This window comes from Halichoerus grypus, chromosome 11, assembly GCF_964656455.1.
Source record: "Halichoerus grypus chromosome 11, mHalGry1.hap1.1, whole genome shotgun sequence".
NCBI classification, from domain to species: domain Eukaryota; kingdom Metazoa; phylum Chordata; class Mammalia; order Carnivora; family Phocidae; genus Halichoerus; species Halichoerus grypus.
Genome location: NC_135722.1, coordinates 5,671,017 through 5,698,728, shown reverse-complemented (window position 1 = coordinate 5,698,728; position 27,712 = coordinate 5,671,017). Strand labels below are relative to the sequence as shown.

At 48.7% G+C, this 27,712-nt stretch overlaps 1 protein-coding gene across 2 annotated transcripts in view; it reads right to left on the bottom strand.

Annotated features, from left to right (window-relative positions):
* Positions 1-18,387, bottom strand: part of PC (pyruvate carboxylase) — a 97,746-nt gene extending 79,359 nt beyond the window's left edge. For both annotated transcript variants that reach the window (XM_078057744.1, XM_078057743.1), the window contains exons 1-2: positions 18,258-18,387; positions 13,312-13,349 (exon numbers count right to left, since the gene is read on the bottom strand). The gene's annotated coding sequence lies outside the window, so the exon portion shown is untranslated. The remainder of the gene's footprint in view (positions 1-13,311; positions 13,350-18,257) is intronic.
* Positions 18,388-27,712: the final 9,325 nt, after the last annotated feature.

Sequence of the window (27,712 nt, the reverse complement as noted above, 5' to 3'; positions counted from 1 at the left end):
CCAGACCTCAGTTTCCAGGGTGGAAGGCACTCCACCATCCCAGAGATTTCACTGCACGGGTACACCAGCCCATCCAAGCCCAGAATCCTACAAGGACCCTATGATATGGTAATATAATAAACAGGAATTTGGTCTTTATTCCAGGTTTCCCGGGCACAAGAGATTCTAAAACCCTTGGAATGTCCTGAGTGAGAGGGGAGTCTTTTCTTATTCACAACAAGCCCTTTTCAACCACACCAGAGTCTATGCTAATGAGATGACTCTTGGTGGGCACCTCGACAGAATGCAGGAGGGGGCCGGTTGCCAGAGGAACCAGTGGTGCGATCAGAGGGTGGGAACGTTCAGCCCCCCCCCCCCCCCCCCCCCGGGCCTCAGGAAGGGGAGAGAGGCTAGAGAAGGAGTTAGTCACCAGTGGCCAATCATGTCTATGTAATGAAACCTCCATAAACACCCTAAACAACAGAGTTCAGAGACCTTCTTGTTGGTGAATGCCTCTGTGTGCTGGAAGGGAGGCATCCCCACAACTCCACCGGGACAGAAGTTCCTGTGCTCAGAATCCTTCTGGACTTCACCCAAAGTACCCCTTCATCTGGCTGTTCATTTGCACCCTTTATAATCGATCAGTAAACATAAGTAAAGTGAAGTGCCTCCCCGAGTTCTGTGAGCCATTATAGCAAATTAGCAAACGCGAGGAGGTGGTCATGGAAACCCCCTATTTACAGCCAGTCGACAGACGTACAGACGGCAACCTGGCACTTGGGACTGGCATCTGAATGGGAGACAGTCTTGTGCAACTGAGCCCTTAACCCATGGGGTCTGCACTAACTCCAGGTAGTTAGTGTCAGAACCAAATTAAACTGTAGGACACCCAGTTGGTATCAGAGAGTCAGAAAATTGGTTTGTGTTAGGAAAAATATCACACATTTAGTGTCTAAAGTGTTGTGGGTGAAAAACACCATGAGAGATCTTTGGATGCGAACCCATCAATGACTGGACCCTTGGGCTTACTCTGCTTGGCTTGCTGATCTGGGACAAAAATCTCAAAGAGACAGTGGCTGAAATGTCTTCCTGAGACTATAATTCTGCTAGGAATGGCTATACTTGCCCTCTGCCCTTGTTCTGCCTCCTGGGGAATAAAACCTCTTTAAAGCTGCATTCTCTCCAGTGGGAGAAGTGAGCTAGGAGGGGCAAGAAAACAGACTCCAAGTTGTAAAAACAAGAGAGAAAGGCCAGCTACAGGACTAGACGCAGATCTTTGCTTAGAAGGTAAAGCATACCATAAGGTAAAGCATACCATCCCCTCACTCACGACCAGTCTCAATGTACTCACCACCCCTCTCCTCCGCAGGAGCCCCACCTGTCTGTCCTACTCACCAAATGCCATTCCAAAGTCCCAGCACGTGAAACATGAAAACAAAGTAGTTGGAAGAAAAACAGAAGCCAGAGTTATAAATGCATATGCAGGGTGTGCTAGGAGGCTCCCCCTCTCCAAAATGCCTCCCTCACCATGCACCTAAAAAATGCAAAGAATAAAACCTCTCGAATTTAACCTCTACAAATCCGTTGTTTTGCTTAGAGTTAAGTCCCCGTGCTGGCAGGCAGTTTCAGCTTCCACCTTCCCTACCTTGGAAGGAAAGGGAAAGCTCCAAGTACCTGGAAGCCGTTTCTCTCCCCAGTAGCCCTGCCGGCCCACCTAACCAAGCAGGAAGGGGCTCTGACAGGCTCACCATGCAGACGGCATGCTGGTCTCTCACCTGGACCCTGTCAGCAGCTCCTGCCCTAAAATCGGGAGAAAAGGGAAGGCCCTCGATTCAAGAAGTAGGAGGACTCGGCTTGATTTCTCTCTGGATTCCAGGTGCGTTCTCAGGACTAGCTGCTCTGGTCTCAAGCAAACTCAATTTTCTCAGGAAATTGTGAGTTGTGCTGAACAGCCCAGTCCAAAAAGGGCATTCCATTCCAATTCCCTTGTCTATGCCTGTCCAATTCGTCTCTTCAGCTCGATGAATGTGGTTGCTTTTCCAGCTCTGCATCTCAAGATGGAGGCAGAGTTGAAAATTCGAGCTGAGTCCTTTCTGCACTCCACCATGGCAACCTTTCTCCTGTAGCCGTCTGTATTTGCTCCTTCCTGCCCATCACCACCCTGTCTGAGTTACAACGACCTCTCAGAGCTGGTCTCCCACCCTGACGACCTGCCTCTCCCCATTCCAGGCCAGCCAGCATGCTACTTCCCGAAGAGTTTTTCAAAACCCCATTCACCCGTGGGTGGTTGCCCGCTCAAGCATCTCAGAGGTTTCTCATCATCTCAGATCCCAGCAGGCAGCTGGGCATTCACAGAATAAATCCCCCAACAGCAGCCATTCTTTCAACAGGGTTTCCTAAGCACAGGGTCCTGTGGGTTCAGCAGTGAACATAGCAGGTGCAAACCTCCACCCTCGTGGGGCTTCCACCATCTTCCTCCCACCAGCGAGGCTGGGGCATCACCCTTCCCGATGCCCGCCTTTTCCCATCATCATGACTTTTGTCTGTGTGCCACCACTTGGATGCTGTCCTCTCCTCTCTGTAGAGGCAGCTTTTAGGCAAACAGGCTTAAGCGATAGAATGGAGAAAGGGCCCACAGTGACCTCCTGGCTGAATACAGACAGGCCCATCGGGCGACTCACCTCAAAATACCCATAGGCCCTAACTAACCAATGGGCTACTTACAGCCACAGTTTGGCACAGTTACTAAAAAAGGGAGAATTCTGTGCGTCCCATACCTCACCTCCCCCCTTTAAAAACAGCCCCACTCACTGCCTCGTTGCAGTCTCTGCTTTGCTGTCCTGTCCTCCACTCCCTTGCTGTATTCAATACACTTCTATCTCCTTTGTTCTGCCTCGGGTGAATCCTTTCACTGCCCAAACCCCGGCTTCCACCCCACATTTGGGGGCCCTCATCTGATCAGGAGAGACACCCCACTTAGACACCACACTCTCTGCCAGCCCAAACAGGGCCCCCCTGTCGCACAGCCAGCTCTCCCAAGAAGTCCTTCCTGAGTAGCCACCCACCTGACACCATCCCTTCAACTTGCAGGCCCTCGGGGTCCTGTGCTCTACTCCTCGCTGTGTTCCCCTGTGGCTGTCCTCCCCCAGTACCACCAACACAGCCACCATCGTGATGTGTCCGCTGGCTGCCACGTCACATAACGTGATCTCGTTTAATTCCCCCAACAGCCCTGTGAGGAAGGTCTTATTGTCCCTATTTTATAGATGAGGAAACCAAGGCTCAAAGGGGCTCAGGAACTTGCTAGAAGTGACAGGGCTGATAAAGGGCCAAAGCCCAACTCCACCCCGACTGCCTGACTCCAGAGCTCTGCTCTTAGCCACGTCTCGTCATTTTTGCATTGAGCATCTATCTCCCCCGGCATAGAAACAGCCCTCGGTGAGCGCCAATTACGGCAGCTCCTCATTCACAAGCACTCCTTGAGCAAGCATGTATTTTGCGCCAGCACATGCCTGCCTTCTCTCCCCAACCATGGGATACATGACCAAGGGCAAGGGCCACACCGTCAGACCCTCCCTCTGGCAGCCCCACGGCGTCCGGCAAAGAGCAATGCCTGCCACAGTAAACGTCTGAGGAACAATTTCTTGGAATACTGCACAGTAATAACTTGTGCCCTTCTTAAACCATTCAATTGTGAAACGCAGCATTAGGTCATGGGGAATTTGTTCTGCCAAATATTCAAACTGCCATTTAAGACTATTGGGGGTAAAAAGGGAGGGAAAGATGGCTTGGGTCAGTAAAAACAAACAGCGGCTTTGCAACCGGCTGGAATGGAACAGTCAAAAGCCTGCAAGGCGGAGCCAAACCTTCAGGTCTTACAGAAGTGACCCTGGCTTCAGCCTCGGGCAACACAGCAGGGAGGAGACCCTGTCCTGAGTGGAGGCTCTCAGTTGGCCTGGAAGTCCAAGTGACCACAAACAGCTCTAATGGAAGAAGCTGCAAACCCCCATCAAGAAATGAACTCAAGTAAGACAGACTGAGTTTCAGAGTGATCTCTTCAGCCCTGCGCACAGTGATACGGCCACATCCCATTCTAATCCTGTGTGTGACAGCAGGAAGGACTCCAGGCCAGGAATCAAGGTGCTGCTTTCAAAAGCTTCCTGGCGGAGCTGGTTGAGTCACTGAACCCCTCTAACCTCTGCTGTCATCCGTAAACAGCGAAACCATGACCTTGACCAGTGCCAGTAAGAACTGTCTGACGAAATGATAAAACTGGAAAGTGCTATACGCATATGAGGAGTGTTACCAACAAGAGAACCAACAGAACATCAGTAGGTGGCTCAACAGTGTCCTGGGAAGCGCTGGTTGGGATTAGACTCCAGTATTTGTTGACACGCTGATGGCTTACGGGCAGGGGAGAGGCTGCCACTATTAGGTTATAGCCGCTGTTCTATTTTTCTTGAGGCAAAACTTTTTTTTTCCTGTTTTGTAATTCCATTCTGCTATTTCCCAAGCAGTCAGTAAAATTTTGTGAAACGTCCAGTAATACTTTTAAAAGCTGTACTTTGAGAAGTTATTAAACTGGTTGGTCTGCATCTTTCAGGCAAAATGGTATGAGGAGAGAGACAATAACCCTGAGACAGGGAGAACCAGGTGACGTGCACAAGAGTAGATAGACAGCTGGCCAAAGAAGGAAGCAACCCAGACAGATTTCATTCACTTAAATATTTGGGGGGCCTATTACGTTCTCAGCTTGGTAGAACATAGAATAAGCATTTCTTAGGCATTTCTAGAAATACTTGCGGAGGGGAACTTGGTAAAAGACAGACTTCCTGCAGATCAAGTGTGAAAAGACCTCAATTGTTATTTAGGGACTAAACAGACATGTTGTCCCTGAGGACTGAAGAGATCTGAGCTATCTCAGACTCAAAGATCAAATACACTGAAAGTTTGCCTCATTCGGCATCTGTGTTCATCCCACTGCCTCTGGCCTCTGTGGTTTGCAGGGAGAAATGAGCTCTTAATCTTATCAAAGATCCCTTGTTTGTGATGAGTTGCTTAAAAGCTGCTTTCAAGAATCTTTACGTGATGCCTAGGTGTGGTTCTCTTTGAGTTTTCCTACTTGGAGTTCGTGGAGATTCCTGGGCACGTAAACTATTGTTTTTCATCAAATTTAGGAAGTTTTTGGCCATTATTTCTTCAAATATTCAAATATTCATTCTGCTCCTTTCTCTCCATCCTCTGCTGCTAGGACTCCCATATGCACACACTTTACAAGAAAGCCACGGGGAGGGGGGGGCGGCGCTGGCTGCTTAGTGGGTACAGAAATGGACTCCTGATCTTGAGGTTGTAAGTTCAAGCCCCACATTAGGCCTAGAGCTTACGTTAAAAAAAAGAGAGAAAAAGGAAGAAAAGAAAAGCCACAAGCTCAAAGTGGAGTCATCACTTGCCCCCAGGATGGGCAAACCAAGACTTAATTGCAGTTTCAACCTCTCTAGAAGTGGAATCTTAAACCAATCAATCTGGAATCTTCTGGTCAGCACAAAAGAAGTAATCTGTCCCGTGGGCCTTTCCATTCCCCAGAGAAAGATAAGGTAATCCATCTAAAAAGACCCTCTGCTGCACCCTCTGAGGAAAGGTGACTGGTCTGGAACAATCTCTTCTTTTCTTCTGCTAATAACTCCTTGCCTCACCCTCCCTCCTTTAAATACCTGGTAGCACTCCCCAGAGCTCTCCTCTACTTGCTAGACGGGATGCTGCCAGATTCAAGAATCATTTAATAAAGCCAATTAGATCTTCAAATTTACTGTTGAACTTTTTTTGTGTAATAATATTGATAGGTTTGATGGTGTTCTGCAGGCATCTGAGGCCTGTTCATTTTCCTTCATTCTTGCTCCCTTCTGTTCCTCCAACTGGATAATCTCAATTGACCCATCTTCAAGTCCATGGATTCTTTCTTCTGCCTGCTTTATTCTGCTATTAAGCCCCTGTAGTGACTTTTTTCATTTCAGCTATTGTATTTTCAGCTCCCGAATTTCTTTTTGGTTCTTTTTTTATAATTTCTATCATCTCTATTCGGCGAGGCACTGTTCTCATAGTTTAGCTCTTTAGACATGTTTTAACACAGCTGATTTAAAGTCTTTATAAAAGTCCAACATCTGAGCTTCCTTAGGGATAGTTTCCACTGGCAGCTTTTCCTATGTTATGTGCCATTCTTTCTCGTTTCTTTGCATGACTCATAATTTCTGTTGAAAATAAGATTCGGCCATTTCTCTTGAGTAAATGCTCCTTGGATTGCTCCAAGCCATTAATTTCCAGAGTTCTGAAAAAGATGATTTTGACAATTTTTGCCAGTTTTTTTCATTTCTTTAGGGAGAAGCATCTTTTAAGAAGTCTTTATTCCACTATTCCCCAGGAATCTATAACTTGTATGGCATTTAGAAAGAGGTTTTGATCCCCCCAAACAATCTGCTGGAGAACAGGAGTAAAAGAGAGGAATTATTTTGTTGTTGTTGTTAATATCTTATTTATTTGTCAGAGAGAGAGAAAGAGAGAGTGCACAAGCAGGCAGAGGGAGAAGCAGGCTCCCCGCTGAACAAGGAGCCCAATGCGGGACTTGATCCCAGGACCCTGGGATCATGACCTGAGCTGAAGGCAGACGCTTAACCAACTGAGCCACCCAGGCATCCAAATGAGAGGAATTCTGATAGTTAAAATTCTGTCCCTGATCTTAAGTCCCACATCGTATTATAAATTGCACCCTTCTCTATTTTTTTTTAAAGCTGATTATTCAAAATTAAAAGACACAGCAAAACAAAAAAATTTTAAACACATAATTTTATAATTCTAGCAACTAGGAAAAAAATTTTGGTATAGCATTCCAAAATAACCAAAAAGGAGATGCTACACATTGTTTTATAATATACCTTTCTCATCTTGTTCTAGGGTAACAAATTTAGAGCAACCATTTGATTGGGGTACAAGGGCTATTTTTAAAGCTGCATTGTAGGACACTGAACAGACTGCACGTGTAGCAATACTTTTTTGAGGTACATTTTGGTGGTTTCCCATTTTCTTTTTTTTTTCCTTTTTTAAGATTTATTTTTAAGTAATCTCTACACCCAATGTGGGGCTCAAACTCACAACCTTGAGATCAAGAGTCATACGTTCCACCAACTGAGCCAGCCAGGTGCCCCGGTTTCCCATTTTCTGCTATAAGAGTGCTGATCTAAGCAGCCCAGTTTGTGTGCTTGCCCCGTTATACCTTAGGTTACATTTCTAGAACTGACACTGTTGTGTCGTATGCTCTATTTATTTATTTACTTTAAGTTTTAGGTGTGATCTTCTCTATATCGCCTGCCATTTAATGCCCTGCCCTGTGGTGGAGCACATCTTCCTCTCTCTCTGAACAGAGATTCTGTTAACTCAGTGATGTCACTGCCATCATCAATATACTCCCACATGCTCTTTATTATCACACAGTGCTGCTTCACCACCTGAGGGGGAAACTCAGAGCCAAAGCTAAATAGAGACTGTATTTCAAACTGCAGAGCAGGAATCTAAGCAGTCCCCCACTCAAATTTCCTTTCCTTGGAACTCCACAGACGTTCACTCTTACACACATGGGGTGACATCAGCATCAGCCATCATGGGAGAGGTCAGGCTGCATTAATAATTTTCAACCAGGTTTCCTGAGGCCACACATAGTGACCAGGATGGGAATACAAGTCCAAATCCATTTATCATCTAACATCAAATCTATAAAAATAATTTGATGGTAATGGGCCTCCAAAGAGATTGGTAGCTCTCTACTGCAAGGTCAGGGAGAAGCCAGGGTTCTCACCATTTCTAGGAAGGTGAATTGAAGAAAAGCAAAAGGCAGGCATGGGTTCTTGGTGCCAGGATTTCTTGGTAACCAAGCATGACCAGAAACCACCAGTACTCTGAAGTACCACCAGACTCCCTTTCTCTTCATTTGAGAAGATGTAAGAAATGGGGGAGGGGAGGGTGTGGAATGCCAGACCTAGACTCAGAAGACTAGGACTCAAATTCCAAAACTGCTGGGTCACTGGCCTGATTTTACAGCTTGTCCTTGGTAAGACAAAGCCTTGGAAGATACACAGAATTTCAATTCCACCTAGTTCGTACTTTAATTCCACCTATTTTGTGGCCATAGTGCATGAGAAATGAAGCCTTAAATAGGTTAATTGAATCTAGTGATCCAGTCACACGGTATGGCAGCCTGGGTGGAAAAGTGCAGAGTTCCATGGGAAGAGGATTAGGCAATGTGATGTTTCAATCTGGGGCTTATGGGCTGTGAGCCTATCCCCATTTGGGGGCAAAACAGTGATGAATCAGGACTCTGCCTAGCAGCTGGACTCAAAGGAAAAGACCTAGTTTCATCCTGGCCAGGAATCTCTTGAATTATAAAGAAATGTCATCTAGTGGAGAAAGAAACTCCTGAAGTTGCTTAGGAAAATAATTTACTACAGTTTGAAATCATAGCATTATTTCTTTGTTAGGTAAGATTCTTTAATTCCAGGAAGTTAAAGCATTAAGAATAAATATGCCCAAGAAAATAAAAACTATAGTATTTATAATTTTGAGTTAAGAAATCTGTGTGTATCTGTTATTTTACGTACTTCAAGGGAGTTCAGTCTGTTCAGAATAACAAGTCAGTCTCAAGATTCCAATTAAAATATGTAACTGAGTTTGGTTTTTAAGTAAGAATTTTATTAAGTTTAAAATCAGTACGGCAGATGACAAATAAGCTCAAAGATGCTCAACATCATTAGTAACCAAGGAAATTCACATTGAAACCACAAGACACAATGGGGCGCCTGGGTGGCTCAGTCTTGAGTCTGCCTTGGGCTCAGGTCATGATCCCAGAGTCCTGGGATCAAGCCCCGGCATCGGGCTCCCTGCTCGGCGGGAAGCCTGCTTCTCCCTCTCCCACTCCCCCTACTTGTGTTCCCTCTCTCGCTGTGTCTCTCTCTGTCAAATAAATAAATAAAGTCTTTAAAACAAACAAACAAACAAAAAAAGAAACCACAAGACACCAACACACATCTTTTAGAATGGCTAAAAAAGACTGAGGACTGACCATATCCAGTGTCGGTGAGGATGTGGAGACTACAGCTCTCGTAGGCTGCTGGTGGGAATGTAAGATGGTACAGCCACTTTGGAAGAAGGTTGGGCAAGTTCAAGTTACATATACACCTATCATATGCTCTAGCCACTCCACTCCTACACGTTTGCCCAAGAGAAAAGGAAATATATGTCCACATAAAGACTTGTACACAAACATTCACAGCAGCTTTATTTGGAACCACCAAAAACTGGAAATAACTGAAACGACTAACAACATGTGAATTAAATAAACTGTGGAGTACCCACATAATGGAATACTACCCTGAAGCAAAAGGGAAAGAACTACTGATGGATGCAACAACATGGACAGATCTCAAAATAATTATGCTGAGTGAAAGAAGCCAAACAAAAAAGGATACATACTCTATGATTCCACTTACGTAAAATTCCAAAAAATGCAAACTAATCTACAGTAACAGAAAGCAATTCAGTGGCTACTTGGGGATGGGGGAAGCAGAGAGGAATGGGAGAGAGGGACTACCAAGGGGCATGAGGACACTTTCAGAGGCAATGGATGTGTTCACTATGTTAACTGTGGTTAAGGTCTCACAAGAGGATACATATGTGGAAATTTATACATTTACACTAAAGATACGCAATTTATTATGCTAGAAATACCTCAATAAAGTGAGTAGAATAGCTTTAAAATGGTAAAACATAAAACAGTATAAGAATGTTTAAGAAAATTTAACAGTCAGCTTAATTTATTAGATTTACAGGAATCATTTAAGCATTAGCGATGTTTGTTAAGCAGACAATTGGAAGCGTTAAAATAATTAAAGCAAGTTGAACGTAATTTACAAATTCAATTTAAAATTTTCAAATGAGTTAAGTTTGCAAATGGAATCAAGTATTAATCAAAAGGGGGGCGCCTGGGTGGCTCAGTTGGTTAAGCGACTGCCTTCGGCTCAGGTCATGATCCTGGAGTCCTGGGATCGAGTCCCACATCGGGCTCCCTGCTCAGCAGGGAGTCTGCTTCTCTCTCTGACCCTGCTCCCTCTCGTGCTCTCTCTCATTCTCTCTCTCTCAAATAAATAAAAAAAATAAAATTAAAAAATTAAAAATTAAAAATTAAAAAAAAAAGTATTAATCAAAAGGTCCCTTCAAACTGATTTGTTAAAATTTTCTAGAATCATAAATAGAACAGAAAGATCTATAGGCTTTACTTAAAAGTGAAATTTAAAAGACTAGAGACACCTGGCTGGTTCAGTCGGTTAAGCATCTGACTCTTGATTTCTGCTCAGGTCTTGATGTCGGGGTTGTAAGATCGAGCCCCACGCCAGCTCATGCTGGGCATGGAGCCTGCTTAAAATTCTCTCTCTCCCTCTCCCTCTTCCCCTCTCTACCCTTTCCCTCTCTATAAATAAATGAATAAAAATAAAAATGAAAGACTAGCCTTTGGGGCACCTGGCTGGCTAGAAGAGGTCATGACAGTTGATTTCAGAGTTATGGGTTCAAGCCCCACATTGGGTGTGGAGATTAAATAAACTACAAAAAAATAAATAAATAAAAAATAAAATAAATAACAAAAAGACTAGCCCTTAAAGGAAGAAATTGATTTTTGAGCTTGTGACTTTAACAAATTGAAAATCAATTTTTTTTTCAACCAAAGTAACTTCCAAATTATCTTTGTGTTACACAAAAGCCCAGGGGGAGGGGAGGGGAGGGGTGCGCCATCCCCACCCAGACATTCCAGTCACCTGAAACTCAAGAGGTCACTTAATCTCTCCGAACTTCAGTTTCCTCATCCTTAAGAGAGAAATCCGGAATAAACAAAACATTTCTTTTTTTTTTTTAAGATTTTATTTATTTATTTGAGAGAGAATGAGATAGAGAGAGCATGAGAGGGGGGAGGGTCAGAGGGAGAAGCAGACTCCCTGCCGAGCAGGGAGCCCAATGCGGGACTCGATCCTGGGACTCCAGGATCATGACCTGAGCCGAAGACAGTCGCTTAACCAACTGAGCCACCCAGGCACCCCAAAACATTTCTTATTAATGATTTCATATTAATAAATTTCATGCTGATAAACAGCACATTAGTAAAAGCACTCGGAGAAGCATACAGTGATGTACAAATACAACAGATTAGCAGCATGATATCACTCCCGGGTAAATGCAGCCCTTCCCAGATGCCTGGCTGACCAGTGACAGACATGCGAAAGGTACCACACAGATCCTCGGAGACTAAGCATGACTCAGCACAGACAGATCACGGAATTTTCCTTAAGGCCTCAGCCAGGGATGGTTGTCTGTGGGGAGGGGAGCTGCCACATGTGGAGTCTGGCCCCATTCCACACACAGCTGGTGGAAATGTACTTAGAGCACCCTTGGCTATCCGCCCCCCACCCCTTCTCTGGCCTGCTGGCACATCAGGATAAGGAGCTACGGGACAGCAGCAATGAGGGGGTGCTGGGATGACCTCAGTTACACCTTCTGGCATACTACTTAAAACAACAACAACAACACAAAGCATCCCCCTCCCTCCAGGATCACCAAGGAGATGGCAAAGGAGGAGGGCAGGGCGGCCACCTTCCATGGCAGTCTTAGTTCCAGTAACTAAGGAAAACTCTGAGGATTCAGCAGGGACTTAGGGATGAAGCGCCAGACAAGCCTTAACAAATTAGATAACATGGTAAAAGGCAGCCCTTCTTGGCAACTAATTTTCCCTTGATACTGATGGGTTTGGGCGAAGACATACAAGAAAAGAGGGTACTCTTAAAAAAGCAGGGGGAAGGTCAGAATCTTGGATTCTGCTAATCAGCCTTCTCTGGGCCCCAATTTCTCAGCTCCGTAAGATAGCTGGTTTGGAGCCTTCACCAACTCACCCACCTCTCCGCACAGGGATGCAAGTAAGAGCAATAACATTCAACTCTACCAACCAAGAATAGGAAAATGAGAGCAAGCAGAGAGAACAGGGCAGTAGAACCTTTGTGGAGGGCAGAGTCCATCAAAAACCCATCTGCCTTTACTCCACCTGCTTTTCATTTGATGAGAATTTTTTTTTTTTTTTAAGTAGGCTTCACGCCCAATGTGGGGCTTGAATTCACAACCCTGAGATCAAGAGTCACATGCTCTACCAACTGAGCCAGCCAGGTGCCCCACTCCACCTACTTTTCAAAGCAAACGCAATCCTAGATTGGAAAATGGCCACTGCTGGTCCAAGACCTAGGACTAGAGAGGACTGTGGGAACATCTCAGAAAGCAGAACAACTCCCGGGTCATGACGGGTCACCTGAGAAAAATCCCTACACAATGGGTGGAAGCCAAAGAAAAATCCCAACACAAAGGAATCTCCACTCTGAGCACAGAACATGAGCTCTGGGGAAGGCTGTCCCTGAGCCACAAAGCCCCCAGGGCACCTGGCTATAAAATGAGGATAGCCAAGTGGCCTGCCTCTGGATGTGGGGAACAGCAACATTATCAGTGTCTGAAATACAGGGAGACGCTAGACAGACAGCGAGGATCGTGCCGGGCAGGACGTTTGTGTTGGACTAGCAGAGGGAGATAGGACTGGGTCATTAGGTGGACTGCAGCCCAGACGGCCTCGGCCATTAGGCTGAGGAGATGCACCCAGATCGGTGCACTGGGGAAAACCTGTGTGAGAAGCAGAGGGTCATATGGGACAGTGCTGCCTGAGCACTATGTGGGCAAAGAAGGTCCAACTTCACCCCTTTACCCCCTTATCACTGGGACTCCCAAAGGTTGAGTGTCATTGTCTGGAAACACAGATCAAGGGTCTTTACAGCCAGCAGACAGAGCCACCTCCCATGTCCAGCTTCACACTTCCCCAAGTCCCCCACTGCCCAGCTGCCTGTTCTACCCATTGACTCAAGGGGTCTTCCCAGAGGCTGCCCAGCCCTAAACATGCTTCTTGTGGTCCTGAGAAGCCCCGCCACCCTCCCCTTGACCAGCTTCCCAAGCCACACCCTTCCAGAAGTCAGGCCTCCTGTCGAGGTTGCCGGCTACTTACTGGGGCCAGCAGAGAGCCAGATGTCACTTTCCTGTGTAAACCAAGGGAGATCAGGAACAGACAAGGACTGCTTATACTTTCTAAAACTCAGAGCTTGACCTTTCTTATTTATTGAACTTGATGATGGACATGCCAGGACTGCTTACACCTACACCTGCTCCTGAGGAAGACCCATGCGCATCCCACCAACCTGGAATCAGGCACAGACTTACCCTCAGTGTTCTGTCAGCTCTCAGAAGGCAGCTGCTATCTAAAGTAAGACAAAAAAGAAGTGTTATCCTCATTTCTCCAGGCATTCCCCAGAGAACCTAGGAGTGGCAAGAACATAGATTTAGAACCCAGAGAACTGTTCCTTTGCTTCCATCTTAGGGACTTGGGACGGCGGCGGGGGTGGGGGGTGGGGGGGAGCTGAGAGTACCCTGGCTCTTGTCCAACTGTCTGGGCCCCACCCCTTGCTGCTCAGACACCCATTCCCATAACCACTCAAAGCCTGTTTCCTCATCTGTGAAATGGGAATAATAACAGCATCCAGCTTGGAGCGTTCCCAGTGAGGTAAGACACGCAAAGCACTGGCACCAAGCCGGGTACAAAGGACACTCTCAGACATTAGCCAACGTGCTCAGTAAGAAGCATGAAAGTAAAACCCTTTTCTGGCACCCACTACACAAGAACAAGTTCTGGAAACTTTTACTGTTTTATCTGAAGTGTTTTCTCTTCCTGCCCACCTCCATTCAGCCCCAGGCCCAGTTTCTCCGCAGAGCTGTCTCTAATCCTTCAGGAGGTAGCTCCCCTTTGGATTCTCTGAGCCTGGTTCCTATTTCACTAAGTAACTTGACACTAATTAAGAACTGTCTTACGTGACCTGAGAGCTGGTATGTTTCCTATTTCCCTATTTCCTCAGATCTTCTCCTTTTTCTTTTTTAATTTAAAAATTTTATTTATTTATTTGACAGAGAGAGACACAGCAAGAGAGGGGACACCAAGCAGAGGGAGTGGGAGAGGGAGAAGCAGGCCTCCCTCTGAGCAGGGAGCCCGATGCGGGGCTCGATCCCAGGACCCTGGGATCATGACCTAAGCCGAAGGCAGACACCTAACAACTGAGCCACCCAGGCAGCCCCCTCAGATCTTTTCCTGCAGAGATAACACACACAGGAGAGCACACCTCTTGTTTAGGCCCATGGAAGCCCATCATTTTTTGGAGTTTTACAGACCACTTGGGTTTTTTTGTTTTTAAAGATTTTATTTATTTGAGAGAGAGCGAGCACGAGCCCAGGGAGGAGCAGAGGGAGGAGCAGCAGACTTCCCACTGAGTGTGGAGCCTGACAGGGGGCCAATCCCAGGACCCCGAGATCATGACTGGAGCTGAAGTCAGACGCTTAACCGGCTGAGCCACCCAGATGCCCCTTGACCACTTGTTTTTGAAAGGCCACACCTGTCAGTAAAGAGCAAAATGGAGACACAGGCCAGCAAGCCATCAAATGGACTGAATCCATGTTGTAAGAAGATCAGTTGCCTTGATAGATTACGTAAAGGCTAGAAATGAATGTTTGGGGCATTCGGTTCAATAAAATATTTATCGAGCACATACCTTGCATGAGGCAGCCATGCCGGGAGGCACAGGCTCTGTTCCCAAAAAGCCCAAGAGCAAGTTGTTGAGGGCTCCTAACAGGGAGTGAAAATGGGGTAATACATGAGAGGTAGCCAAGCAGGGACTACGAGCCTGGCAGCCTGGGACAGACATTAAATGAGGGCCTAGGAGTACCTTTGTTGTAGGATTGTTGTCATGACCAAGTGACGTAATACGTGTGGTGGGATTAGCAAGGCCCCCTGCCACCTTACAGTTACAGTAAGAGTGCAATAAAAGTTGACTTTTATTATTAATAACAATAAATCATTAGTTATCATTATTAATAGAGAGAGCCCACATCCAACTGAACAGACTTGGCAAGACTTAATAATGCAGGAAAGCCTGAGTCTTGAAGAATAATTTCACTTTGATAGGACAAGGTAAGAGGAAAAGTCCTGCAGAAAACAAGGTCACCAAGGAACAAGACCGGGGGGGGGGGGGCGGGGCAGGACACTAAAAAGCAAGTCTGGGATGATGGCAAGCCGTCTCAGACATGGGCTAAGGCAGAAGATGGTACCTGTGATGTCAAATGGAAGAAAAAGCCCAAGAGATGGCCTCACATCTTTTCACTCAGTAGGTAAGAGGAAATGGTTCTTCTCTCCATCATTTCCCACTGTCCACTATGGTGCCCTACTCCTTTGGCAGTTCGACAACGTGTCCACAACTGAGACTAGAAGCAGCTAGGACAGAGACCAAGGGATGGTCAGTCAGGCCCAGGTGAGGTTTCAGAGTAAGCAGGCAAAATGGCCCACTTCTGCAAAGGAGGTCTCTGGTGAGAAACTAGCCCCCAAAAAGGCATACTCTCTGGATATGAGGACTCGGGGCCCATTCAGAAGAGGGTCAGTTGTTGCTGGGAGGTAGTCAACGAGAAGGCCCACCTTACTCCTCAAGGAAAATGTCTACTCAAGTGAGGCGTCCAGCTCATGCAGAAGAGTGCTAGTGACAGATCTGCATGGTTTGGGGCCTATCCAGGCCTTCCTCCCAGATTCACTGCCCTATGACAGTCACCCACGCAGCTCCCAAACAGGACTCCTTTCCTCGTTCCCCAATTTCTGCCCTTCCTTCCTCACTGGTTTCCAATTTGAGCCATTTCCAGTAATTCACCTGAAACATCTGCCAACAGCACTGACAGGTCACAGGGCAGAGGGACACAGAGAACTGCAACTTGGAACGACCTGGGTCTGAGGTCTACCCTGCCATGGTCCCAGGGCCTCTGTGAGCAATGCTGGGAGGACTGGCACCTGGTACAGGACCTGGGTTACTGGGTGCCGGAAGTCAAACAAGCAGAAAGCAAAGAGCAGGGCACAAAAAGGGCAGGTGGCCTGTGTTGGTACATGAAAGGCAGCAGGGGTCCAACTGGCTACAGCCACCAGGGCGAACCTCCCTGAAGGATGATCTTGGAAGTGAGAACTGGCACAGAGAAAGTCCATCAGGCTGGAGCAGGCTTTGGGAGAGAGAACAGGAAAGAAGGCACAGAGGGGACTTTGGGACAAATTGTGGAAACTGGCTGGCAACCGAATTCAATTCAACAAACAGATATTGAGCAACTATGGTGAACAAAGCCCCTTCCAGCAGGGCAGGGCAGCCACTAAGAAACACAGGATGTTTGCTCACAAGCTGCTCACTAGAACACAAACAGACACGACCTGTAGCTCAGGCCTGCTGCTGGGTCCCTGGAGCCCAACCAAGCCCCATGGCACCTGCGGAACCCAATCCCACTTCTGACTTTTGTGCACCTTAGCACCTGCCCTCACCTTTGTTACATCTCCTGGACAGGCCTCTTCAAAGTGCCCGACCAAACTTCTACTCAACTGGGAAGTGCTACTTGCCCCACCTTCTCCTCCCACCTTCCTCAGCCTTTCGCTTGCAGGTTTTAGTTGCTTAAAACTCACCTCTCCTCCATTAATAAAACCTGGACTGCTCAAATCCAATCACTGCTTCTTCACTGAAGGCTTTAATGGAAATGAAGGAGACTCACCACTCACCTCCTCCAAAAATCCTGCCCCAGTCTCGCCCACTTCTCCTTTCCCTGGCCTTAGTGTGTGGTCTGCCTGGATTTGTGGGCCTTTACCGAACTTCCCAGAGGCCTCCTAGAGGCCATACCTCACCCACACTGGGCTCTCCACAAACATCCGTGGCACGCTGACTCGCTGGTTAGGTTCCTTCTTTTTCTCTCCCCAGTCTGCCAGCAGTCCTAGGGCAAGGATTAACCTCACGTCCCAAGTCTCTCAATGCCCAGTCTAAGGCTCCCAACATGGTAGGTGTGCGAAAGAATGCGATGGAGAGTTCCAGAGTCAGGATGAGGACCGGGCAAACAGAAGAGCTGTCGCTGAGAGTAACTACAAACGCCGAGCACAGCCACCCCCACCAGAAGTGTCTGCATCACAGGCAGGGGAAGGGTGGCACGGGCAACCAGGACTGCTGGCAGCGGAGAAGGCACAGCCTTCTTGGTAAAGACGCTGGAGGCGCTAACTGCGATCTGGCAAACGCCGGCATCACCTGGAGCCTCAGCTTTCTCAGCTGCAGAATGGGGACAAGGAGCCCTGGCCTACTCTCTCTCTCACAAAATGAACATTTCGATTTTTAAGAGTTTCAAAGCTGCCGGGCACCTAGGGACTTGGCCTCACCCCAGCATTTTGTGCGATGAGGAAAGAGCTCGCCAGAGGTGAAACAACTCACTCAAAAGTACACAAAACAAGTCCCGCTGGAAAGAACCTGCCGCGGCAGGTCCTCAAAGCCAGGGCTCCCGATTCCGTGCCCAGGAGGGCACTTCCAGAACCGCCCGCTGCTCCTCACCGCCCCCGGCCAGTGCACTTTGCAAACTGCTTCCAGCCCGAGAATAACGGGCTGAGTGCAGCCCCACCTGCTCCTCACAAAGCAGCCTCGGACCAATCACTGCTTGGCCTCTGAAACCAAGTGGAACCGAGATGCCCGACAGGGTTATTACTACGAGACTCCCTACAGCAGGCGGAGGGCAGGCACTCGGAACACGGAAAACCCTCGCCGTGCACGCCGCGGCTTTCTTCAGGGCTGAACAACCTCCAGTACGCTGGGGAAAGCTTGGGCTCGCGATTCTGACAGACTTGGGTTCGAACCCTCAGGGACCTCGCCCGAGGCATTTGGGGGCTCCGTGCGTCAGTTTCTCCATCCGCAAAATGGGCCGGAGGACAGGAATAAGGCCGCCGGCCGCCGCCAGGGACGCGGGGCGGACGAAGCCCGGCGGGAAGGCGGGCCGGGGTCCGGCTGAGGGGGCCCGGGAGCACGGTCCCCCGAGCGCGTGCGTGCGCGGGGAGGAGGGCGGGGGCGGGCCCGCGTCGGCCGGCCATCCCCGCGGGAGGGGGAGGGGAGGGGCGGCGCACGTCGCGTCGCGCACCGCCCGCCGCCGTCTCCTCCAGCCGTCACTCGTGCAGCCCGCACCGCCTTGGCGCGCACGACCCTTACATAAGCGTCCCCCGCGGCGGCGCTGGCGCACGCCCACCTGCTCCGACCCGCCGCGAGTAGAGGAAGGTGCGTAGCGCCGCCGGCACTCACCTCCTCGCCTCCGCCGCAAGTCGTCGCCACCGTCTCTACCGCCGCTACCTCCACTGACAGGGAACAGCTGCGGTCTCCGCGCAACCGAACTTGCTGCAGTCTTGGCCCCGCCTTACAGACTTATTATTGGCTCAGGTAGCCCATCCCCTCCTGTTATTGGGCAGTGACTCCCGTCACTCACCGCTCCCCCGCTCAGGGCTCCTCCCTACCCCCCGCCTACCCCTCTCGTTTAAGCCTTGGCGCCCCACGTCAGCCCCGCCCCTCGCGTCGCCGGCGGGTCCCTGGATTGGTGAGAAGGCTGGGAGAGCCCGCCCCTGGCGCACCACCGCCTACTCCCTTGTCTTTAGAGCCCCACGTGGGCCGCACCGCCGGGGCCTCCACCCGCAATAGGCGGAAGTAACTGGGCTCCGACGCGCTGTGATTGGCTGTCGGCGGGGGTGGGGACGTGCGATTCATTCACCCGAGTAGCACGTGTCTCCCAAAACCGCAAGCATAACAGATCGCACGGGGACTCAGAGACCCGGGCTGGACGCAAATGCACGGAGTCGACGGGGAAGAGGGCGGAGGAAAAGCGTTTGCGAAGGGCAGGAGGAAGGAGATGGCGGTTGTACCACACGGGTGTGCGTGATTGTGTCCCTTAGCTGTGGGGGTGGTGGTGATGGGCGGGAGTCCGTCTCTGTGTGACCTTGGACAAGCAACCTCATCGCTCTGAGCCTCAGTTTCTTAATCTGCAAATTGAGGCCCCTCGGGACCTAGAAGGTTTAGAAGGCTTGATTAAACAGAAAGCTTCATAAGCTGGGCTCTCTGCCAGCCAGGGGATATGGGAGTGACCAAAACCAAGCAAAATCTGTGCTTTACAGTGAGAGAAAAGACAGACAATAAACAAAACATAGGGTACATCAGATGGTAATGAGTGCATGGAGGAAAAATAACCTGCTTCCGGACAGTGAGGAGGATCAAGGACTATGAGAACATCTTGTTAACTAGAAATTGCTTATTGAGGGGCGCCTGGGTGGTTCAGTCGTTAAGCGTCTGCCTTTGGCTCAGGTCATGATCCCAGGGTCCTGGGATTGAAACCCCGCATTGAGCTCACTGCTCCGCAGGAAGCCCGGTTCTCCCTCTCCCACTACCCCCCTGCTTGTGTTCCCTCTCTCGCTGTGTCTCTCTGTCAAATATATAAAATCTTGAAAGAAAGAAAGAAAGAGAGAGAGAGAAGGAAGGAAGGAAGGAAGGAGAAAGAAAGAAAGAAAAAGAAATTGCTTATTGTGCATGGAGAGATATTACAACTCCGTTCTCTGTTGTGTCTGTTACATTCTCTGTCTCTTGTTTTCTCTCCAACTTTTTGTCCTTCCTTCCACCTATCTGGCTGAGCTTCACCGTGATAGGTCAGTCCAACACAGTTATTTTAGTAGCAGAACAAGGATTAAAATCCCAATTCTGCAGACCCACATAGTCATTCGATTAACAATTCATTTGATTGTGCCCTACTATAAGCCTAGTGCTATGCCAGGACACAGTGGTGAAAAGACCTACCCTGTGGCATCACATCATAGAGCTCACATTCTTTTTTTTTTTTTAAGATATTATTTATTTATTTGACAGAAAGAGAGATAGCGAGAGCAGGAACACAAGCAGGGGGAGTGGGAGAAGGAGAAGCAGGCCTCCCACGGAGCAGGGAGCCGATGCTGGGCTCCATCCCAGGACCCTGGGATCATGACCTGAGCCGAAGGCAGATGCTTAACGGCTGAGCCACCCAGGTGCCCCTAGAGCTCACATTCTATTAGATGGCTAGGTTCTAGGACTCTTTCTACGTCAGAACTTTATTTATGTCAGAAAGAATTAAAGCTGTGTGACCTTGGCCAGGGCCCCTCCCTCTCTGGATTGAATTTCCTCTTAAAAGCAGTTGGACTTGGGGCTCCTGAGTGGCTCAGTCGGTTAAGTGTCTGCCTTTGGCTCAGGTCAGGATCCTACAGTCCTGGGATCGAGCCCCGCTTCGGGCTCCCTGCTCAGTGGGGAGCCTGCTTCTCCCTCTCCCTTTGCCTGCAGCTTCCCCTGCTTGTGCTCTCTCTCTCTCTGTCAAACAAACAAATAAATAAATAAATAAGCGGTTGGACTTGATGGACACAGAGTCCCTATTACACTGTTGTTCCTATTACTTCTCTAGCATGCCTACCTTGTGATTTCAACATTTCCTGCCTGTATCTTATATCCCTTGCTGTGTATGTGTAAAAAGTGGGCCCCGGTGTCCCTCAGGAAAGGCAAGGCCCTGCTCTAGGTCTGGCCATGCTGTAGGCGCTGTGACAGGTCAGCTCAGTCCTAGCTGGTTCCCTGTGAACCTGTGGGTCTGGAGCAAAGAGTGGGTGGCTCCAGCCAGCTTCAGGTGATTCCCGTGTCAACACCACCAGGTAGAGGTCTGAACAAAGAAACTATTGAGAACTAGAAACTGTGAACAAAAAAAAGTATGGATTTTGAACAGTTAGCTCAGGTACATAAATTATCTAGTTCAAGTTAGATTAGGAAACAAGACACCTCTCCATCGGGGCTCTGTCCTACCCCCAGGCTGAATTCCCCATGAGGACAAAGTTAAAAGTGGTATTCCATCCCAGATAGAGAAAACCACCCAGACAAAACCTGGGTGGAGAGCCTAATGTGACTTAGAGAAAGCATATCTCTGTGTGGGCTTCCCTACCACTCTGATGGAATCTCCTTGGGACAGGGTGTTTGCTAGATTCCTGAGCGCTACTCCATGGCTCTCACGCATATTGATCACCAACTCAGAGGTCTTAGAATGACCAGCAGAATACTACTTGGGTCCGTATCTGGGCAATGAGATCTCTGCATTGTATTGCTAGTTTAAGAAGCTCTCCAAATGGTTTTATTGTGGGTCAGTGTTGAGACCCACTAAGAGACCAAGAGAAGTTACTCTCTTGGCTTCCTGATAATAAGAGCCCCCCGCCCCGGGCTCTTTAAAAACAAAACAGATGGGGCACCTGGGCAGCTCAGTTGGTTAAGCGTCCAATTCTTGATTTTGGTTCAGGTCACCCTCTCAGGGTGGTGATTGTCCCTCTCCTTCTGCACCCCCCCCCCCCCCGGGCACATGTGCTCTCTCTCATCAACCGATCAACCAATAAAATCTTTAAAAAAACAAATAAAAACAAATTGCTTCTTAGTATCAATCACTTTCTGGAAAGTTCTTGGTTTGTGTTTGTCTTCTGTACTCCCATCCCTTTTCTCACATTTGAATGTTACCACTACAAGAGTTGAGTCTGCACACAGTAGATGCTTAATAAATAGTCAGCAAATGAAGGAATGGGAGTCATCAGCCCACACTTAATGGCTAAAACCCTGGGAGGGAATAGGACTGCCCCTGAGGCTGAGTGGAGTCCACCAATAGAGAGGGGAGTTCAGAGGGCACCACATTTAAGGGGAAGGGGAGAATTAAAGAGGGGGAGGGCACGGCCTGGTGGGAGGAGCAGATTCTGAGGAGGGAGGCATCTACAGTGCCCCAGACCAGGAAGGAGGAAGGGGTGGCATGAGAGACAATGAGGTACGGTCACTCTACGGCCGTTTAGAAAAAGGAGCTACTTGCCCCACACCCAAGCTGCTCCTAGACCAGAGGGGGAGATATACCTCAAAGCGTATGATTTCAAAACAGTGTGGTGCTGTGCTAGAGATAATGGCCAGAGTGCTACGAGAGTCCAAAGAGGGGGTCTCTTACCCCATGAGAGGGGTGTGGAGGGCTTCCTGGAGGGGGCAATGCCTATGCTAAGTTGATAGATAGATTGATTGATTGATTGATTGATAGGCAGGCAGAGATAAGTTGAGAGTTTATCAGGTAAATTTATTGGTAAAAGGAATCCCATACAAGGCCTAAACAAAGGCAGGGAGGCATGATAGGTTGGAGGCATAGAGGGGATCAGCGGGGACAGCCCCCCAGCAAGTTCAGGAAGCACTGCCTGAGAGGGAGCTGTGGGGAGGCCCGAGAGCAGTTAGGACTGAGGAGGATAAGCAGAAGTACCCAGGTGGATCCCTTAAACTGTAACAGCCACCATGAACCCACCTCTCTCTGTTGACAGCTCAGAAGCCTCACTTTGCCCTGAGGACCTCACAAGGACAACCTAGATGCCCCAGATCCCCTGTCCTGGGAGACAAAAGAAAATCACTTTTTAAAAACAACCAAATTCTGGCAGCTGGAACCTCAGATAGTTTGGCTGCTGGTGAGACCTCAGGGTTAAATCCTTCATGATGGAAAGAGGAGGCAAGAAGAATGGACAAAACCTGTCCTTTTTACTGGCTGGAGTTGTGTCTTCTATTCTTCGAAGCAGCCCAGAACCCCCGGGGTGTGTGATGGGGGTGGAGGTGGTTCAAGATCTGTTCTCCTCCCAGCAGGTCCTCAAGGGTCCAGGCTGCCCCACCTATATATAAACTCTGTTAACCCATGCTGTACCGTGTGACAATGAGGAAAAGATTCTCCTCTGGCAGCATGCTGGTGCTGAGGCCCTTCTTAGGGCAGTAGAGTCATGCCGGCATGTGACTGAGCTGGCAAAGCATGGGCTGGATTGCAGTCCCAGCTCGCCTAGAGTGTTTGTGCAGTGTGGAAACTGAACAGCTGTATGAAGCTGTCCTGTACCCTTGCCAGGGCCACCCGAATACTGTTTTGGGGTTTGGGGAACCTAAATCCCAATGCCTCCCCTACTACGGTCTCCAGGCTTATTAGTTAATGCCATAAACCTCCTACCCCCAGGGACCCACCCTATTTTTTTGGCCTCCTCCCACTCTGGTTGTCCAGTCCGCAGGGCCTATGGAGCCCATGACATCATGGGATCTCTCCAAAATGGTCAGACTTTCCACTTGCAAAGGTGGGCCTTGGTCTAGCAAATCCCAGCCCCCCAGCACTTCAGGCCCATACCAAGGCTGCTCACAGGTTGCTGAAAGGCTGAGGCAGATGAGGGTAAAATCCTCCCCCTCCCCACCCCGAGCCACAGCTCCTCAGGTTCTCACACTGAGGCTCAGAGAAAGGAAATGACTTCCCTCTGGATCACACAGCTAGTCAGAGGCAGAGCCAGGACTGGACCTCCAGTCCCCTGATCCCCAGGCTGTGGTCTTTTTGCTCCAACGGTTGCCCTGGGGGGAAAAGAGAAGGCAAGAATGTGCAGAATTCAGATTTCAAAGGCAGGGCTTTGATTTGAAATCTGAGTCCTAAAATCACAGTCCTCAGAGGCAGAAGGGCCTTGAGCAATTATGTTTCCAAGATTTCCCACAAGATATAGATCACCTGGGGCATGATTGTATAGACAGCTTCTCAGGCCCCTATCGGGACCTGTCCATGCAGGGGGCTTGTGATGGGGACCAGCAACTGGTGTTTTTTAACAAGGAAAGTTTGGGACACTCCAGCTAGACCCATTCATTTTTTTTTTTAAGATTTTATTTATTTATTTATTTGCCAGACACACAGAGAGAGAGTGCCCAGCAGGGGAGGCAGTAGGAAGAGAAGCAGGCTCTTTGCCCAGCAAGGAGCCCGATGTGGGGCTCAATCCCAGGACCCTGGGATCATGACCTGAGCTGAAGGCAGACGCTTAACTGACTGAGCCACCCAGGCATCCCTAGACCCACTCATTTTACAGATGAGGAAATAGGCTCACACAGGAGAAGGGACAGGCTCACCATCAATAGTCATCAGGTCCTGCATATTAGAAAAACTGCAAGAGCACCTATATTATGAGCTCCAGGACCCTACACGAATTGATCCCAATTGCTTGTATGTAACGTAGAAATAATCCTCCCCTGCTTCCTTGGGACTACATATGGGAAGCCCTAAGCACAACACCTGGCAGAGAATGGGTGCTCAGAACATGGGAGCTTTCATAATCAATAGCATTATTATAATTTATCATTCCCTTTGTTTGATTTCTCCAAGTGATAATGTGGCCAAAGTCTGGCATTGAACCTGATAGCCTGGCATTCTAGCCTCCTGTGGAGAAATGACAACCACAACCATGAACACATCTGATACCATTATTCCAAAGTAGAACTAGTTCCCCCCAAATGTACTGTATTATAAGAGTTGCTCAGGCAAAGAGATGAATTATCAGTTGAAACATACACAGACAATTTTAAATTAAATATGTATGTCTGCACAGCCCCTCGCCATACTGCTGGCGGGCAACATATTTTTAAGGAAAATTCTAGGGGCATTAACCATTTGGTTCATAGTTCTGTCTGATCATCCTGTAGGGTGTGTGAAGACCCAGGCCCGACCCACAAAGGGTGGTCACACATTTGCTAAGGCCTCTGTTTGTTGGCCTGATGCTGCAGTGATGAATTTAAGACCCACTACTCACTGTGTGTCCTTGGCAAGTTGCTTCACCTCTCTGGGCTTCTGTTATTTCATCTGAAAAATGGGGCTAATTTCCAGAGTAGTGTGAGGATGAAATGCAAGCACAGAGGTAAGGCTCCTGGAACAGAGGCCACACTCCATCTCCATCTCCAGGCCTCCCTAGAAACTGGGATCCATCTGCCTTTCCAGATTCTTCTCCCACCCAGGGGTAACCCTGTGTGTTCCCAGGCTCTGGTCACCTGTAGGATCTCACCCCCATCTCGACTGCACCAATCCTTCCTGCTCTAGAGGCTGAGCTCCAACACCACCTCCTCCTGGCAGCCCGCCCAGATTCTCCCTACCCCCAAACCAAATGTGGTATCCCATTCTCTTTCCTCCACTCTCAGCACTTGGTGTCTGTTTTAAGGTGCCTTCCTTTATGTATATGAGAATCCCTCCTTTTCTGGGGGCAGAGATTCTACCCTGTTCTCCTTGGCCTTACTCCTAGGTATCATCAAAAAAAAAAAAAAAGTCTTGCCCGAAGTGTGTAGATGTAGATTAATTTCATTGGCTCGCTAATAAGAATATCTGGGTGGCCTGCCCCCATTTGCAGCCTTTCTGTATATCTAAGTCGCAGAAACCACTTTAGGAAAGAGATACCATGTGTTTCATTAATTTCACGGCACGCCATTTCCCCCCCATTTTAACCTCTCTGAAATGGACTGTATCTTCCAATGAATGGGCAATGAGTACTTTTTTAAAAAAATATTTATTTATTTGAGAGAGAGAGAGAGCACAAGTTGGTGGGGGGGGGAGTGACCTGAGCCTAAGGCAGACACTTAACTGACTGAGCCACCCAGGCACCCCGAATATTCTTTTTTTTTTTTAAGATTTTTATTTATTTTAGGGGCGCCTGAGTGGCTCAGTCGTTAAGCGTCTGCCTTCAGCTCGGGTCATGATCCCAGGGTCCTGGGATCGAGCCCCGCATCGGGCTCCCTGCTCGGCGGGAAGCCTGCTTCTCCCTCTCCCACTCCCCCTGCTCGTGTTCCCTCTCTCGCTGTGTCTCTCTCTGTCAAATAAATAAATAAAATCTTTAAAAAAAAAAAAAAAAAGATTTTTATTTATTTTATTTGACAGGGAGAAGCAGCAGAGGGAGAGGGAGAAGCAGGCTCCCCCCTGAGCAGGGAGCCCGATGCAGGACTCGATCCCAGGACCCTGGGACCATGACCTGAGCTGAAGGCAGACACTTAACCAACTGAGCCACCCAGGCGCCCCTCAAGTATTCTTTGTTAATGATGTGTGAATTAATGCTACCTTTCCATCAACACCACCTTAGGTTTGATGAAATAAGGTATTTTCCCCACGTTGTAGCTGAGAAATTATAGGCACACGAGGGTAAGCCACTCATTCAAAGCACAGAGCTCTCACATAGAAGCGCCAGGCTCTAAACTCGGGCAGCATGATGGTTTAAATACAAATCTGGGGCACCTGGGTGGCTCAGTTGTTTAAGCGTCCAACTCTTGATTTCGGCTTGGATTATGATCTCAGGGTCTTGGGACGGAGTCCTCTGTGCTCAATGGGGAGTCTGCTTGGGGATTTATCTCCCTCTGCCCCTCCCCCTGCTCATGCTTGCTTGGGCATGTGCATGCAAACACACACACACACACACTCTCAAGTAAACAAATAAATATTTTTAAAATAATAAATAAGAAATTTAAAAAAATAACAAGGGGTGCCTGGGTGGCTCAGTCAGTTAAGCATCTGCCTTTGGCTCAGGTCATGATCCCAGGGTCCTGGGATGGAGCCCCACATCGGACCCCCTGCTTAGTGGGGAGTCTGCTTCACCCTCTCCCTCTGCACCACCTCCTGCTTGTTCTCTCTCTCAAATAAATAAATAAAATCTTAAAAAATAATAATAATAATAATTTAAAAATCCTGGTCTGTGGGTAAGCACCTCCGTGATGACCCCCAATGATCCCACCTCCTGGTGTTCAAGCCCTGTGGGGATCTCTCCCTGGAGTGGGGACTAGACCTGGTGACTCCCTTAGAAGGAACAGAAAACGGCAAAAGCAATGGGAGGTCACTTCTGAGACTGAGTTCGCTGAAGACTCTGGCTTCTGCCTGCCCACCATCTCTTGCCCTCTCACTTGCTGGCTCCATCTGAAGGCAGCCGCCATGGTGTGAGCTGCCCTTGGGAGAGGCCCATGTGGCAACAGCCAACAACCAACAAGAAACTGAGGCTCTCCACCTGCAAGGAACTGAGTCCTACCAACAGCCATCCGAGTGACCTTAGAAGCAGATTCCCCCCACCTGAAGCTTGTGATGGCTGCAGGCCCCTGATTGGAGCCTGTGAGGGACTTTGAACCAGAGGCCCCGCTCGGCCAGGCCTGGATTCCTGCCCCACGGAAACTGTAAGGTGGTACATGAATGTTGCCTTAAGCCACTAAGTTTTGGGGTAATTTTTTTAGCCGGCAATAGACAATGAATAGTCTCCAATATTTAAGACAGAGTATTTACTACGTTGTGTTCTGGGAACACAGAGATGAAAAGCCTTCAAGAGACACCTAGTGTCGGGGGGCGGAGGGGAGGCATACATGTGTGACTGTGATGAAGGGTAATTGGGAGGCAGGCAGGCAGGGACTGGAAGGCAGGCAGGCAGGGACAAGCCCCCCCCCCCCCCCCCCCCCCCCCCCCCCGCCCAACCTCCACCCTAAGAGGAAACCACCCTTAAAAGGATTTTACACTGCCCTGGAAGGAGCCCTCCACCCTTTCCCATATGATAGATAGGTGACAAAAACCTGATTGGATGACAGGCGCAGGGAGGGTTCATCCGATGAAAATAGCCCGCCAACAAGCCCGTAAAAACCCCTAGACTTAGAAACTCCGGGGGCAACCCCTTCGGGTCCCCTCCCTCCTTAGGAGCTTTGTACTATCACTTTTGCTATCACTCAATAAACCTTTGCTGCCCACCACTCTGTCTGGTCTACCTCTTCATTCTTCAAAGTGGCGTGACCAAGAACCGCGGGCACCAACGGAGAAAAAAAACATCCTGCAACAATTGCTGTGTTTAAACTGTGTTTATGGGGGTGGGACTGGAGGGGGGCTGCCTCCCTCACCCGTGCAGAGGGGACTTCAGGGG